Genomic DNA, 16,271 nt, shown 5'->3' on the forward strand with positions numbered 1-16,271 from the left:
CCTTTTCCATATGAATCACAAGGAGACAACAAATAAGGACCCTGGAATTTGTAGTTCTGAAGGATACTTTTTCTCTTAGATTTTACTGTGGCAGAAAAAAAGTCTTTTATGGACTCTCCAGATGATCTGGTTTTGAGAGGCAGAACACAATTTGGTTAGAAACAGCTTTATAGTTTACAAAAGCTACTTGAAGTCTCTTAAAGGTTAATCCTGTTATTTTAGATAGTTGTATAGTGTATGCCCATCCCAGTCGCTAGGTGCCCTTACAAAAATGTCAGCTGGAAAGAGCAAATATCTAGAATTGGGGGAAGAAGGGGGAGGAAATGTCAATAGTACTAAAATTCTCCTGCCTAAAGAAAAACAAAGAAGCCACTTCCACCACTTAAAGCACCCATTCAGGAAACGCCTGGGTAAATAGATGGGCTTTGCAGTGTGCCTTTGAGGTCAACAAAAACAACTGAGCGGGAAATTAATTGCAATCAAGAGCCCACCACTGTAATGCTCTAGTGTATAGTCCCACTCCCACTTTGAATCTGGAGGGTGTCAGTTCATGCACTCAAGCTGATGTTTAACAAGATGTTTAACCTCTAAAATAGCCAATGGTGAAGCCATACAAGGACACTGTATGAATGTAACAGGCTGGCAGTGTGTGCATGAAACCGTTAACAGGTGTTGATCCTGCTCAGAATGATTTAACTGGGTTCTGCGGACCCATTGATATAAGGGAGGTAAGAGAGGATCTGTTGTGTAGTCCTGAAATAGGAATCCTGGAAACTACCAGGCCTGAGGAGAAGGTTTGAGCTAGAACTGTATCTTATTGTAATTTCTTTCTTAACAAAAGCCCAGAAAGGGGCAAGTTTTGACTTTACACAGTATATGGACTTTGCTTTAGAGTGAGCTGGGAAAGAAGCCTGTTTATAATGGGATTCTAATTTTTAGCTGACATTTTTTCCTTTATCAGACAGATTTCAACTCTAGATTGACCTCACTAGCTTTGAATACCATACTTGCATGCCTGGTCACCATGGTGAGGCCATGCAGCCAACCAAACATCCCACAACACTTTCCAGAGCTAAGCTCACATATCGTTATACTTTTGTTTGTCTTGCATCCAAAGGTCATGTTGTCCAGTGTCTGTAGTATTAGTAGTAGTTACCATATCGACTTTCAAGTTTTGCTTAACTGAATGTCTAGGTAGGTAGATCTTGGAGAAATGCTTTTTGTTAGTTGTGGTGCAATTTTGTTTTACAAGGTAAGAATATCACCAAAAACATTGGTTCGCTCTGCATGCCCCTGTAACTGGAGTCAATGTTTTGCTGTGTACAGGGTACCCACACAGTCAAATAAAAATATTACATGAAGTTGAAGCATTCCAGTGCCTATTTTTCAAAAGCCCATTGATATTAGCATTTCATGTCCCACTAGATTGAAATATCCTGAAAGAGTATCACTGTAAGGCAATACTTCACTACAGTTATTTGGCATTAGCCCCATTCACGCTAAGGGATTTTGGTCAACTGCTACCTCAAAATCTCTTCCATATAACAGTAAGGCACACTTTCTCCACCATGACATAGGCTCTCTCTCAAGTCAGTACTTTCAGACTGATGTATAACGTAGGTTGTTCTTTCCCTTTTTCAGTCACCTTTCTGCCAAAGGACCCCATCAACACCCCATAATGAGGTAAATGGTGAACAACTTCTTGTCTGGCCCCATATTGCCCAGTAAATTATCTGTCCTGGGCAATATGTAAATATCAGCAACTGTAACTTGATATACTATCGTCGATTTAAAAATATGTCGATCCTTCTGATCTGGAATAAAGAGTACTAGAGAAGCCAATAGGCTTCCAGAAATTCTAATGACTCTTCCTGCATCATTGAATTAGTTGCGGTTTATGATCTGACCAACATTCTTTAGCCAGTCTGGAAGCTGTCCGTTTACATGAAGTCTGTGATTTTTTTTCCCCCAAGAGGATGCTTGAAGAGGAAATCAGCCTGTTTACCAAATATTTAGCTACAAAGTAAATAATTATGACAGTCCTAATGAAAAATTAAAACTAAACAAACCCAACATGTGGTAGTTAAAGTATATCTTCAGATTAATGCAGAATTATTCAATTTTGTGTTAAAAAAACAATAATCAATCCAGTTTTCAAGTAAGAAAAATCTTGACTCTCACTGATCAAATATGAGTGTGGAAAAAGCCAAAACTCTGTAAACATGGTATACGGTAGAATATACCTGCATAGTAAGAGAGTGAAGGAAATGGCTACAGGAGTGAAAAAACAGAGTATAAAAAGATTAGCTCTCCAGTAAAGAGCCAATATGATTGCAGAAGCATTAAAATCCCTGTAGGAGATTTACTGAAGACTCTGCCCTGGATTAGAATTTGATATAAAATAACTTAACTGAAGTCATACAATTTCTGTGCCATTTGTAACTGAGTTAATAGCATATGTTCCTGGGGATTATAGTCAATGATTAAGGAAATTAGGTTTTGTTTGAATTTAATTTAGTTATATAAAGCTGCTACAATAATTTACAGCTTTGATATTTAATATTTAATAACACAGATCTTCAAAGAATCCTAGATGTAGCCATGTCATTGTACATTGAAATATTATCCCCATAAGTCATTTATATTTGCTAGTTGATAAGAATGTTCATCAACCAGATGGGCTCAACAGGAGCTTTCTGATAAAACCAATGCAGTTTGACAGGCTAGAGGTGGAGGGGGGAGAAGCTTTCTATACCTGTTACTCCTAATTCACTTGAGAGAAATTCTTCATTCTCAGCTGCAGTAAACAGTTACTTCAGTGAGGCACCACTGATATATTGTTTTCCTTCCTTTAATTTCTGAGCAAGTGGCTGTTTCCTTCATCAGCATTAGAAATTCTCCCCCATCTTTCTCATAGATCTTCCTCTCTTGTTCTTTCCTCTCCAATTCTCTAATTCACCATTCTTATCTATTCACCTTCCTGCCACTCACTTCCCTCTTTCTTTGCCCTCCCCTTCCCTATTATCTTCCCTCACCTTCTCCTCCCCTTTCCATACCTTTGTCTCTGTTTCACGTCATCCTTTGTTGTCAACACTATGCCTTTTTCTCCCTCATGTCTGTATCTGTCACCTGCAGTTTCCAGCACTGTTCCCCTCAAAATGGTGTGTGACTTTAGGAAACCATTGCCTCCCACTGGACAGAGCTTCTTGAAATACAGACTAAGCTGAGAGGAGTGGGGTTGTCTTGGCCCTGGCTCTAATACACATTGTAAAATTGTTTGCAGCTTTGGAGGGCAAAACTGCTTATCATAGAATGTTTTCAGTTATTAGTGGCCATGGGTCCGGTGCCAGCTATAGGCACCCAGCCAGATCCTTAGGTAGATTGGCATAGTTCCATTGGCTTCAAAGCCCATGCAGCCCCCAATGAGAAGAAACATTTTCGATAAGTTAGTGCTCAGCACCATGATTAAAGGCTCTGTCCTACTCTCAGCTGCAGATGCCCTGCTGGTGCTGTCTTCCCCTGGCGCAAATGTGATGGGTTTGTGCCAAAGCCCCCTGGGAACGCGTATCCTCTGATGTTGCTAGGCGCATCTGCAGTATACTGTGACAATGTATCCAGTCGTAGCTGGGATCTCTGCCAAACCATCAAAGTTGCAACCTGGAATGTTGCAACTTTTTACAGGCGTGGTCATCAAGTTGCTGTCTCACACTAAATGGATTGTCTTGGCATATCAGTTGCTGGCCTAACAGAAGCAAGGTTGACAGATCATGGACACCACGAGGTGGAAGATTCATTACTTCTGTATTCCGGCGGGCCCAACCCCTTTTATATGGGGTAGCATTATTACTGCGAGGCAAGGCCAAGTCCTCCTTGATAATTTGGATGACCGTGTCTTCTTGACTACTTATTACACATTGTATACATCAACATCGTCACCTCGCTGTCATCGTAGACTATGTGCCAACAGAGGAATCAGCTGATTTAGTCAAAGATAATTTCTGCGATCAATTGGAATCTCTAGTACGCAGATCCACCAACAGCAATTCCGGGCCCCAAGGCAGAACAGTCAATGGGCCCCTATGTACACACAAGCCGTGCCTGCATGGGCGCGGTCCGCCTGACAATTGGGCAGTGCTGTGACTGTGCTGGCTGGTGCCCAGCGAGCTGCCAGCTGCGCTGCTGGGCGCGCTCTTCCAACATGGGCAGAGCTTCCACATCCCCTTCTCTGAGGCACTGCCTCCTGCTCAGTCCACCCCCCTCCCCCCCCGGTCGCTCGCTTTCGCCCACCCTCACTCACTTTCACCAGGCTGGGGCAGGAGATTGGGGTGTGGGAGGGGGTGACGGGTGCAGGCTCTGGGAGGGAGTTTGGGTGGGGGGGTGAGGGGTCGGGCTCTGGGAGAGAGTTTGGGTGTGAGAGGGGCTGAGGGATGCAGGCTCTGGGAGGGACTTTGGCTGTGGGAGGGGGGAGGGATCGGGCTCTGGGAGGGAGTTTGGGTGCGGGAGGGGTGAGGGGTGCGGGCTCTGGGAGGGAGTTTGGGTGCAGGAGGGGGCGAGGGGTGTGGGCTCTGGAAGGGAGTTTGGGTGCAGGAGGGGTGAGGGGTGCAGGCTCTGGGAGGGAGTTTGGGTGCAGGAGGGGTGAGGGGTGCAGGCTCTGGGAGGGAGTTTGGGTGCAGGAGGGGTGCGGGCTCCGGGAGGGAGTTTGGGTGAGGCCTCTAGGCTGGGGCAGGGGGTTGGGGTGAAGGAGGAGGTCAGGGGGTAGGTGCTTACCTAGGGTGGCTCCCGAAAGCGACAGGTGCACCCCTCTGGCAGTGGCTCTGGGGGGGGACAACGACGACATGGGGTCTTTGTGTGCCGCTGCCCACAGGCACTGCCCTCACAGCCCCATTGGCCGCAGTTCCCAGCCAATGGGACCTGCAGAGTCGGCGCTCAGGGCAGAGGCAGTGCGCAGAGACTCCTTCCCCAGGGGCTGCAGGGACGTGCCGGCTTCTTCTGGGAGCAGCGTGGAGCGAGGGCGGGCAGAAAGCCTGCCTTAGCCCTGCTGCTCTACCGGCGGCAGCAGCAAGGGGCCCCCGGGCCCTTTTAAATCACTCGAGCCCCTGGGCAATTGCCCCCTTTGGCCTCCCATGTCATCGGGCCTGCTGATATGCACTGTTCCTCCACATGATAATCTTGTGATTTTGGGTGCTCTAAATGCAGTTATTGGCTCACTGAGAATTGGCCATTATGGTTCAGGTATACCCAACAATAACTCCTGCCTCTTGCTCACATTCTGCACTGCTCAGAATTCTCCATTCTCAGGTCATGATTCAAGAGACGACACATACACCGGATGCCTTGGATCTCTCATGATGGCATCACTCAGAAGGAATTGGACCACATCATCACATGTGACAATCATCTCCTCACCTCGTGTTGAGTATATTGTGGCATGGAATGCGCCACAAACACGGATCACCACGTAGTGGTTGCCCTCATGGCACTGATGTTTTGACAAGCAAGTAAGCCCTCTGTGATGAAGAAATTTGACAACAATACACTTCTCTGAGCACTGGATTTTGTTAACAGGTTTTGTATCAACGACCGCAATAGATTCTCAGCTCTAACCGACCTGCCAGATGATGTCGAGGTTACCTGGTCTCTGTTGATGTCCATCCTCTGCCAATTGCCTGTGCACATGATTGTCTATAAGCACCCTGCATGTCAACCATGGCTATCAGAGGAGGCCTTCCAGACATTTAAATTGAAGGCCACAGCCTGCCAGCACAGTGATAAGTGCTCTCATAATCAGCTGAAGGAAAAGTTCAACATCCTGGTACTTCACAATCATGAGGCATATTGTAACCAAGTGGTAGATGAAGTTGAACTCAGCTTAGCCAGGGAAGACTTAAAACTGGCATTCTGTTTGATCTGCAAGCTCAGCAGTCAAGTGGTAGTTGCTATGAACGGAATCTTGAACGACAGAGTCATCCATGTAAATCAGATGACGACATCCTCTCACACTGGGTGGGACATTATCACAGCATCCTGAAACACCCTCCAGCTGCTGCTTGCCCAAAATAATTTGGCAGCCACTCTGGTTTCGGACCCAGATACTTGTACTGACGCATCAAGACTGGATGAGTGAAACTGAAAAACAGACCATTTGCAAACTGAAAAATGGACATGCAGCTGATGCTGATAGCATCCCCGCACAACTGCAAAAATGCACTTTTGACCCTGTGGTGGAAACACTTCTGGCCATCTTTCACCTGGTTTGGAGAACTGGAACCTTGCCAACCACATGGAAGGACAGTATTGTGATCTCACTTTATAAGGGCAAAGGACTGCGCAGCAAATGTAAGACGTACAGACTGATCATCTTGTCCGTGCCTGGGAAGGTATTTGCATGTGTTCTGCTGGTGCATTTGGAGCCCCTGCTGCATCGGAAGTTTTGCCCCCAACAGTAAGGCTTTACGAGGAACAGCTCCACATTAGATGCCATTTTGGCCCTCTGCTGGTTATCAGAGATACACTGCGAGTTCAAGAAACCCCTGCACATAGTGTATGTCGATCTTAAGGCTGTGTTTGATTCAGTTGACCAAGTTGCGCTATGGAAGGCCTTAAAGGATGAAGGTATCCCAACCACTCTGCTGGACGTGATTAGTGAGCTGCATAATGGAACCACTGCCTGTATACATCTGGGGAATCGGATGTCGGCACCTTTCATATCAGTATTTGGTGTTAGGCAGGCTGTGTCTTCACCCCTGCACTCTTTTGTCAGGCAATGGATCTCCTAATGCAACATTCCATCAGGTCCATCAACATTAAGATTGGTGATCTCTCATTCTCAGACCTTGACTATGCTGATGACGTTGCTCTTCTAGTACAGAGCCCCGACAGGTTTCGTGAGGCACTCCAGCAAATGGAGGAGGAGTCAGTCAAGATCGTCCTCCATGTTTCGTGGTGAAAGACAAAGCTGTAAAACCTAGGATCAGGTCCACCCACAACTCTAATTTGTTTGAATAATGAAACTGTCAAATCAGTCTCCAGCTTTTGCTATTTGGGTTCTATACTCATCAGTTTCTCCAACTCCCATATGAGAGTTTTTCACCAGATTGGCATTGCAGCACCTGCTATGGGTCATTTATGACAAATATGGAATCAACATAATCTCGGCATGAGAACCAAGTTCAGGATCTATTCAAGCTGCATCTTCTCCATACTGCTGTATGATTGTGAAACATGGACACTATGCCACTCAGACTGGGCAAAGAGTGAGGCCTTCCATACAAAATGCCAACATCATATGTTGGGCATAAAGTGGAATGACTTTATTAATAATGCAGACATTTACGATTGCTCTGGTCTACAGATTGTGGGGGTCATTGTCCACCATTGGCGTCTCACGTTTTTTGGATGCATTGCCAGAATGCCGCAAGATATTCCAGCAAATGCTGTTCTCCACGTGGCTTGTAAAACCCAGGACAAAATTCCACCAACTGAGGGGTGGAGGCGGCCCAGAGGCAGACCCTCAATTATATGGGTGCATCAAGTCTGTTCCAACATTGGACTTTCAGCCTGTTAAGCCCTTTCAGCTGCAGGGGAATGGACCAAATGATGAACGATTGCTATAGCCAGCCGTTTGGCTAAACATTGAAGAAGAAGAAGAAAGTTGGGGGAAGCTGTGATGCTGGCAGAACAGGTCAGATCAGGGCCATAGGCCAATTCACTTGTGTATTAGTGTATATCAAAGTGAGTGTTGTTTAAGTGTGTATTCGGATGTTTAGACTTTATGAAAACTAGTGGAATGTTACTTTTATTGTTTTCTCTTATCTGTTCCTGTTACATTATAACAGCAAACATTTACATTGTATATACCTTGTAACTAAATAACCCATCAAAGAAATCATGTGAAATGCTAATGAAGGAATGAAGGACCTTAACAGAAAATTCTAATTTCAAAGCAAGTGGCCATTATGTAGGATGGTCAGAGGTCAAAAGACTAAGTGGATTCCTTACTCACCATCATCAAAAGAAAAGCCCACATGGGTAGAGGCACTGTCAGCTTGCTTTCTGTGTGAAGAATATATATATCACAGAATGATCCTGAATCTCTGTTTGGACTTATAGGGAAGTGTACCAGATGCAAAGCCAAGATCCCCAGGGACAATCTGGTTTCCTTGAAAAGACTTTTGGGAGACTGGAAGTTTATTACATCACTGCCATTATTTGGAATTACAAATGGTGACTCGCCTGTTAGTGTATTTTACCTGCTTTAACCATTCAATAACTCTCATTTCCTTTTCTTAGCTAATAAGCCTATAGTTAGTTTACTATAAAATTTATTGCCAGTGTTGTCTTTGGTGTGAGATCTGGAGTACCAATTGATCTGGGGTAAGTGACTAGTCTCTTGGGACTAGGAGCAACCTGATGTGGTGTGATTGTTGGTTTAAGTGACTGTCACAGGGCGGCACAAGTTTCCTTCTCCTTGTCCCTGCACCCTGTGCTTGGGCTGGCCAAAGAAAGGGTCTCAAATGCCTCTCACAGGTGCTTTGCCCGTGTTCTTTTATTTACAGTGGCTGTACATCCCAATTCCCCCAACACCTGTCCCCGCTCTGACCCCTCACTGGGTCTTCTGTCCTTTGAGGCTTGTGTCAGCCAGCAGAGACAGAGCCTCAACCCTCCTATCTTCTTGTCTGGCTCCCTCCTCCTCTCCTGAGCTTTTCCCTGGGTTTATATGCCTTCCCAGTCATCAACCCAGCTGGTTCCACTTGGTTCAGCAGTTCACCCTGAGCCTTCCCTCATTAGGGCCTGCAGCTGGGCTCCGTGCTAAGGGTCTTGGCCCATACACCCGGTCACCCTACAGGGAAACAGGGGGAAGCCGGCTCTTTAGCAGGGCACGCAAAGGTTTTATACCTCTGCCTTGTGACAGTGACCATTATCACTAAATCCAGTTTGGCTGGGTGGCAAGACTGTCTGTGACTCCATGGTTAAACTGGTATAGTGATCCAGGAGTTCACATTTATTACTTGCTTCGTGAAATCTAATTATAGAACATACCACCAGTTTGGGCTGTCTGTTCTGTTTTCTGACAGTTTACCCTGAGGTAGGCACTCATGGTTGTGAGCTATTCCAGAAAGTGTGACAGAAGCACGTGGGTAGTTTAAATCTCTGTAATGAAACACATCCTTCCTCTTTCTGCTTTATATCTGTAACAGGAAAACCCTCCAGAGACACTGTCATTTTTCCCTGGAAGCCCAGAATTTTACCAAGATTTTGAGTTCCTCTCCCCTCCCCCACTTCATTTCAGAGCTAGATTCATACAAAATTGAATAATAATATTAGTAATCCTGGAGCAAACAGAGTTTCTATCATGGGTGGGAGCAGCCTGGAGTCATAACTCTGCTCCTGAACTCCCTGACCCCTTCTTTGGGCATTCCTGTAACCACTGACTGAGTAGAAGCTAAACAATGGCACAGCTCTTTAAAGATGAGGTTGCGCCATCTTAATGGGGTTTTGGTACACTCCCGGTACTACCAGTCTGGCCATATTTTACATCCCCTTTGGTTAGGAATGCCATTTAATTTTTCTAAGTCATCAAAGGGTCATCTGGTCCTGATATATGTATCTTTCTTCATCCTATTTTATAAATCTCAAAGTCCCTTGGATTGGTACATTGCATTGTTTCTAACTCAAAGTTTTGTTTGGTATTGTGTGGCGATAAAATAATAGGGGTTGAAAGTGTGATTGTAGCTCCTGAGATGTGTAGCAACTATTCTGATTCAAAGGTTGGCTCTCCTAATATATCAGACACTGGATTCATATAGACAGTTATCGATTATAATTAGCCACAAAAAGTTAGTAAACTAAAAACTAAGGGTCAAAATTCTCATTTACACCACAGTCCCTTTACATTGCCAGAGCAGTTGAAAGAAGCCTTAGTGTAAAAGAGAATAAAGCCTTAACGAATATAAATCTCTCTCAATACTAAAGAATATCTGCCATTAATGTTACATGCACACACTGGGCTCTGTCTATGGCTGTGCCCAATATACACTGATTGCAGATCAGGCCAAGGGATCCATTTGTCTTCTAATACTGGGGCTGGTTCTATGCCATCCCCATCCCCAAGATAGTTCTAGAGAATCCTCTGGGTTATTCTAAACCTGTGCTCCCAACAGGCCATGTTCCTGTCTGGGATCAATGGAGTTCAGTGATGCTCTTTCTCAGGGGCCGCCCGTCCATATAGGTGAACTAGGTGGTCGCTTAGGGTGCCAAGTTAAATGGGGCGGCAAATTTGAGGTGGGAAAAAAATGAAAAAATAAATGAAAAAGATGAAAAAAAATACAAATAAAATAATGAAGATGTCATTATTTCAATTCCTGTGCATATATGGAGAGAATATGAATTATAATTCATTTATCTACATTTCTGAGAATTTATTAATATGTCAAATCTTTTATTTGCTGCAAAAATAAAAAATATTTTAGAAAAAAAAATTCAATTTGCAACGTAGGGTCAAGATGACCCACTCTGCAATTTTGATAACCAATAACTCAGCAACAATGAAACACATCCACCAGTGGCAAGAGCTGCAATGCTAGTAACACCTAACTCAAATATACATATCAAGGTCGCATAGCCGAAAATTCATGCAGAGTGGAGATATCGCGAGTTTATACATGTCAAACAGTCATTTTAACACACGTCTCAGGTAGATGGTTAAGAATCAAGCGAATATTATGGAAAACTACAATGCATTGGTGACCTCCCAGAAAACACCATCCTAGCCACCATGGATGTAGAGGCTCTCTACACAAACATCCCACACACATATGGAATACAAGCTGTCAGGAACAGTATCCCTGATGATGACACAGCACAACTTATTGCTGAGCTCTGTGACTTTATCCTGACGCACAATTATTTCAAATTTGGTGACAATATATACCTCCAGACCAGTGGCACCGCTATGGGCACCCGCATGGCCCCACAATATGCCAACATTTTTATGGCTGACCTGGAACAACGCTTCCTCAGCTCTCGTCCACTCATGCCCCTTCTCTACCTACGCTATATTGATGACATCTTCATCATCTGGACCCATGGGAAGGAGACCCTGGAAGAATTCCACCATGCTTTCAACGGCTTCCACCCCACCATCAACCTCAGCCTGGACCAATCTACACGGGAGGTCCACTTCCTGGACACCACCGTACAAATAAGCGATGGCCACATTAACACCACCCTATACCGAAAACCCACCGACCGCTACGCCTACCTTCATGCCTCCAGCTTCCACCCCGGTCACACCACACAATCCATCGTCTACAACCAAGCACTGAGGTACAATCACATCTGCTCCCACCCCTCAGACAGAGACCAACACCTACAAGATCTTCACCAAGCATTCTCAAAACTACGATACCCACACAAGGAAATAAAGAAACAAATCAACAGAGCCAGACGTGTACCCAGAAGCCTCCTGCTACAAGACAGGCCCAGAAGAGAAACCAACAGAACTCCACTGGCCATACCTACAGTCCTCAGCTTAAACCTCTCCAACGCATCATCAGTGATCTACAACCCATCCTGGACAATGATCCCTCACTTTCACAGACCTTGGGAGGCAGGCAGGTCCTCGCCCACAGACAACCTGCCAACCTTAAGCATATTCTCACCAGCAACCACGCACCGCACCATAACAACTCTAACTCAGGAACCAACCCATGCAACAAACCTCGATGCCAACTCTGCCCACATATCTACACAAGCAACACCATCACAGGACCTAACCAGATCAGCTACAACATCACCGGCTCATTCACCTGCACGTCCACCAATGTTATATATGCCATCATATGCCAGCAATGCCCCTCTGCTATGTACATTGGCCAAACTGGACAGTCACTACGCAAGAGGATAAATGGACACAAGTCAGATATCAGGAATGGCAATATACAAAAACCTGTAGGAGAACACTTCAACCTCCCTGGCCACACAATAGCAGATGTAAAGGTAGCCATCTTACAGCAAAAAAACTTCAGGACCAGACTCCAAAGAGAAACTGCTGAGCTCCAGTTCATTTGCAAATTTGACACCATCAGATCAGGATTAAACAAAGACTGTGAATGGCTATTCAACTACAGAAGCAGTTTCTCCTCCCTTGGTGTTCACACCTCAACTGCTAGCAGAGCACCTCAACCTCCCTGATTGAACTAACCTCGTTATCTCCATACTGATTTATACCTGCCTCTGGAGATTTCCATTACTTGCATCTGAAGAAGTGAGGTTCTTACCCACGAAAGCTTATGCTCCCTATACTTCTGTTAGTCTCAAAGGTGCCACAGGACCCTCTGTTGCTTTTTGCAGATTCAGACTAACTCGGCTACCCCTCTGATACTTGACACTATGGAAAATTGTGTTTCTTAGTGCCAAAGAATAAAGAATAATGTTTTTCAACATTATAAATCCAAAATGTGAGTATCTTTAAGCATTATTAAACCTTAGCGTTATTATCGGGCTGTATATTATGAACTTTTCTTTTGTTATAACTGGTTCACATGCAATAAATAAGGTCCATAAAAGAAAAGTAACAGCGTTAACGCTTAATAGACTATGAAAGTGATGACATCACACTACAAGTGAGTAACTGTGAGGAAGGGGATTACTTTCCAAACAACCGGTGTCGGGTTATAACATCGAAAAAGGTCATTTTGTTTCCATGTAAATCCTGTAACTAACTGTTTTAATAGGTAAGTGAGTGTATGTTAGTAATCACTTTAAGCAGTGGAAACACATGTTGGGATGACTGCAATGTGGTTTAAATCACCAACCATGTGGTGTGTCAGCCATCCTTAACGCTATAATACTTGCAGTTGGGAGCACAGTACATAACAATACTCAAATGCCCCCTGGCAGAAAGAGGAAAAAGAAAACCCTCAGGAGCTGAATATCATAAATGAAAGGCTGAAAAGGAAAAGGACCAAGCAAAACAGCAGGGATCCTTCCTGAAATATCTTCCCTTTAATCCAAATAAAGATGGAAGCAGTTCACAGCATCCAGATGAAGGAATTCTACTTGGAGATGAGGTTAGCTCACATCTGCATGGAAGCAGTTTGGAACATCAAAATTACTTTGAGATAAGAGTAGCTCACATCCACAAAAAAGCAGTTTGGAAACTCAAGACGTTGGAAACTTACTTCTAGAGCAGTGGTTCCCAAACTTGTTCCGCCGCTTGTGCAGAGAAAGCCCCTGGTGGGCCGGGGTGGTTTGTTTACCTGCTGCACCCGCAGGTTCGGCCGATCACGGCTCCCAGTGGCCATGGTTGGCTGCTCCAGGCCAATGGGAGCTGCTGGAAACAGAGGCCAATAAGTCCCTCTGCCCGCGCCTCTTCCAGCAGTTCACACTGGCCTGGGGCAGCGAATCTCGGCCACTGGGAGCCACGATTGGCTGAACCTGTGGACGTGGTAGATAAACAAAACGGCCCGGCCCACCAGAGGCTTTCCCTGCACAAGCAGCGGAAAAAGTTTGGGAACCACTGTTCTAGAGGAAGGCAGCTCACAGCATCAGATTGATATAGAAGTGGAGAAAATTTATTCACCTTCAGAGAGACATACAGAAATTGAAGTAAATGAAGTAGAAGGAAGAAAGGATGAGGAAGTTACAAACAAGTTACAGTATGGGGACTCAGCTTCATGGCCCAGATGTGATGACAGTGTGCGGCAAATTCTCTTGGAACATGGACCCGAACAAGTTCATGAATTTCCCTTCCCTAAGGATGGAAATAAAAGAAAATTCTCTGCTCAGCATTACAAGAGGAAACTCATTAATGGGGAAGAAATTCATTGAAACTGGTTACAATATTCAGTATCGAAGGACTCTGTTTTGCTTTTGCTGCAAGTTGTATAGAAATCAAGCAATTGGTACATCACTTATTGAAAATGGTTCGAAGGACTGGAAAAACAATTCTCTCTTCACATGAAAGAAGTAAAGAACATTTGGAATGTTTTCAAAATTGGAAAAAACTTGAATTACGATTGAAAAAAGGAAAAACTATCGATGAAGAAAATGTACATGTGATCAAGGAAAAAGAAGAATATTGGCAACAAATATTAGAATGTCTGATTGCTTTAGTGAGAATTCTTGGTGGGCAAAATTTAGCATTCCGCAGCCGCAGTAGAAATGAAAAATTATGCACTCCAGATTATGGAAACGTTTTAAAATTTGTTGAATACCTAGCTTTGTTTGATCAAGTATTTAAGGAGCAGCAACGTAAAATAACTGATCATGAAACACAGGTTCATTACTTTGGAAAAAATATGAAGAATGAACTGATTCAAATCCTAGCAAATGCCATTAAAAAGACAATTGTAGAAGCTGCCCATTCTGCAAAATACTTTTCAATAATACTGTACACCAGATATGAGTCATGTTGAACAAATGACGATGATCATTCATTTTGTGGATATGGAAAAGTGTGCAGGTGAAAATAATGTTGAAATGCTCATAAAGGAACATTTTTTGGGTTTCGTACCACCGAAGGAGACGACTGGAGCATTTATGACTGAAACTATTCTACAAGAGCTTGAAACAATGTCATCTGTTGAAAACTAATGTGGCCAAGGCTATAATGGGAGTAATATGAAGGGTAAAGACAATAGTGTGCAAAGGAGAATGATGGAAATCAATCCTAGAGCCTTTTTCATTCCTTGCAGTCCGCATTCTCTGAATTTGGTTGTCAATGATGCTGCTAGATGCTGTTTGGAGGCAAGCAGTTTCTTTGGAACGTGTTTATGTATTTTTCTCAGGCTCAACACACCGTTGGGAGATTCTGACTCACAATGTGAATTCTCTAACTGTGAAACCACTTAGTCAGACAAGATGGGAAAGTCGCATTGATGCTTTGAAGCCTCTTTGCTATGAACCTGGAAACATTTATGATGCCCTAATTGAAATTTCTGATGATACTACCTTTACTGGATCATCTGGCAATACAGCACGTTAAGTGCAGCTCTTGCAAATGGCCTTTCCAAGTTCAAATTTGTGATTCACTCATTTTGTGGTATAATATCCTTTTCGAGATTAACCTCACTAGTAAGCAGCTTCAGAAAAAGAACTTGAACGTACATTCTGCAATTCAAAAACTGCAGCAAACTAAAAATATTTTGGAGGAATTCAGAAGTGATGAAGGGTTTGAAAGAACACTGGTAGATTCTCTCGAGCTTGCTGAAGAAATAGACTTTCCGACAGAATTTGAACCTGAGCCAGTTCGCATTTGGCAAAAGAAACAGCAGTTTTCAGATGAAGGACGAGTCACACCCATTCAGAACCCAAAACAAAGGTTCAAAGTGAATTTCTACTTTGCAGTCCTTGATATGGCTATTCAGTCAGTTGACGAAAGATTTCAACAGATGCAGCAGCTAGAGTCAGTATTTGGCTTTCTATATGATATCCACAGCTTGCAAAAGAAAATATCAAAACAGATAAGAGAATTTTGTATAAAACTGGAGTCGGCATTGACTCATGAAAATTCAAAAGACATTGATGCTACATATTTGTGTAGTGAGTTTCAGGCTTTTTCAAGATGACTTAAGAAACATTCAACTCCTGAAGAAGTACTGAAGTTTGTTTGTGAAACTAAACTCACAGACAGTTTTCCAAACATTTGTATAGCTCTACGCATTCTTTTAACTTTGCCAGTTTCCAGCTACTAGCCAGTAGCTAGTGGGGAATGTAGCTTCTCAAAGTTAAAATTGATAAAAACATATCTGCATTCAACAATGGTGCAAGAGAGTCTCGTTAGACCTGCCACAATGTCAATACAGCATGAAATAGCTGGAAAACTGGATCTAAAAGAACTAGTGACTGAATTTTCAAACCTTAAAGCAAGAAAAGTCATGTTTTAAGAGCACAGAGTGTTTTTTATTCTGAGTTTTGTAAATACAGGTTAAAGTTCATTGAAGAGTTTTCTTATTTCTTTTTATATTGGATGTGGTGGTAATGGCAGTTAACGCAGGATAGTATAATGGATGATTTTGGATTTGTAATAAGAAAAACTATAATTAATATTTTTAATGCATTTTTATTTGAAATCAGATTGAAATATCATCTAGCTGTTGTGTACAAATCTATTCTGAAAATTTCGTGTCTCTATTTTATCTGATCTCAGAAACATTGGTTGGACAGACGGACTGATGGACAAACCGAATAATTAAGTCTCTGTTTAAAAAAAAAAAAACTTAAAAAACATTAAAAGGAAAAAAGGGGCAAAATGTTTCCCAGTTTACCAA

This window comes from Malaclemys terrapin, chromosome 7 (genome assembly GCF_027887155.1).
Source record: "Malaclemys terrapin pileata isolate rMalTer1 chromosome 7, rMalTer1.hap1, whole genome shotgun sequence".
NCBI classification, from domain to species: Eukaryota; Metazoa; Chordata; order Testudines; family Emydidae; genus Malaclemys; species Malaclemys terrapin.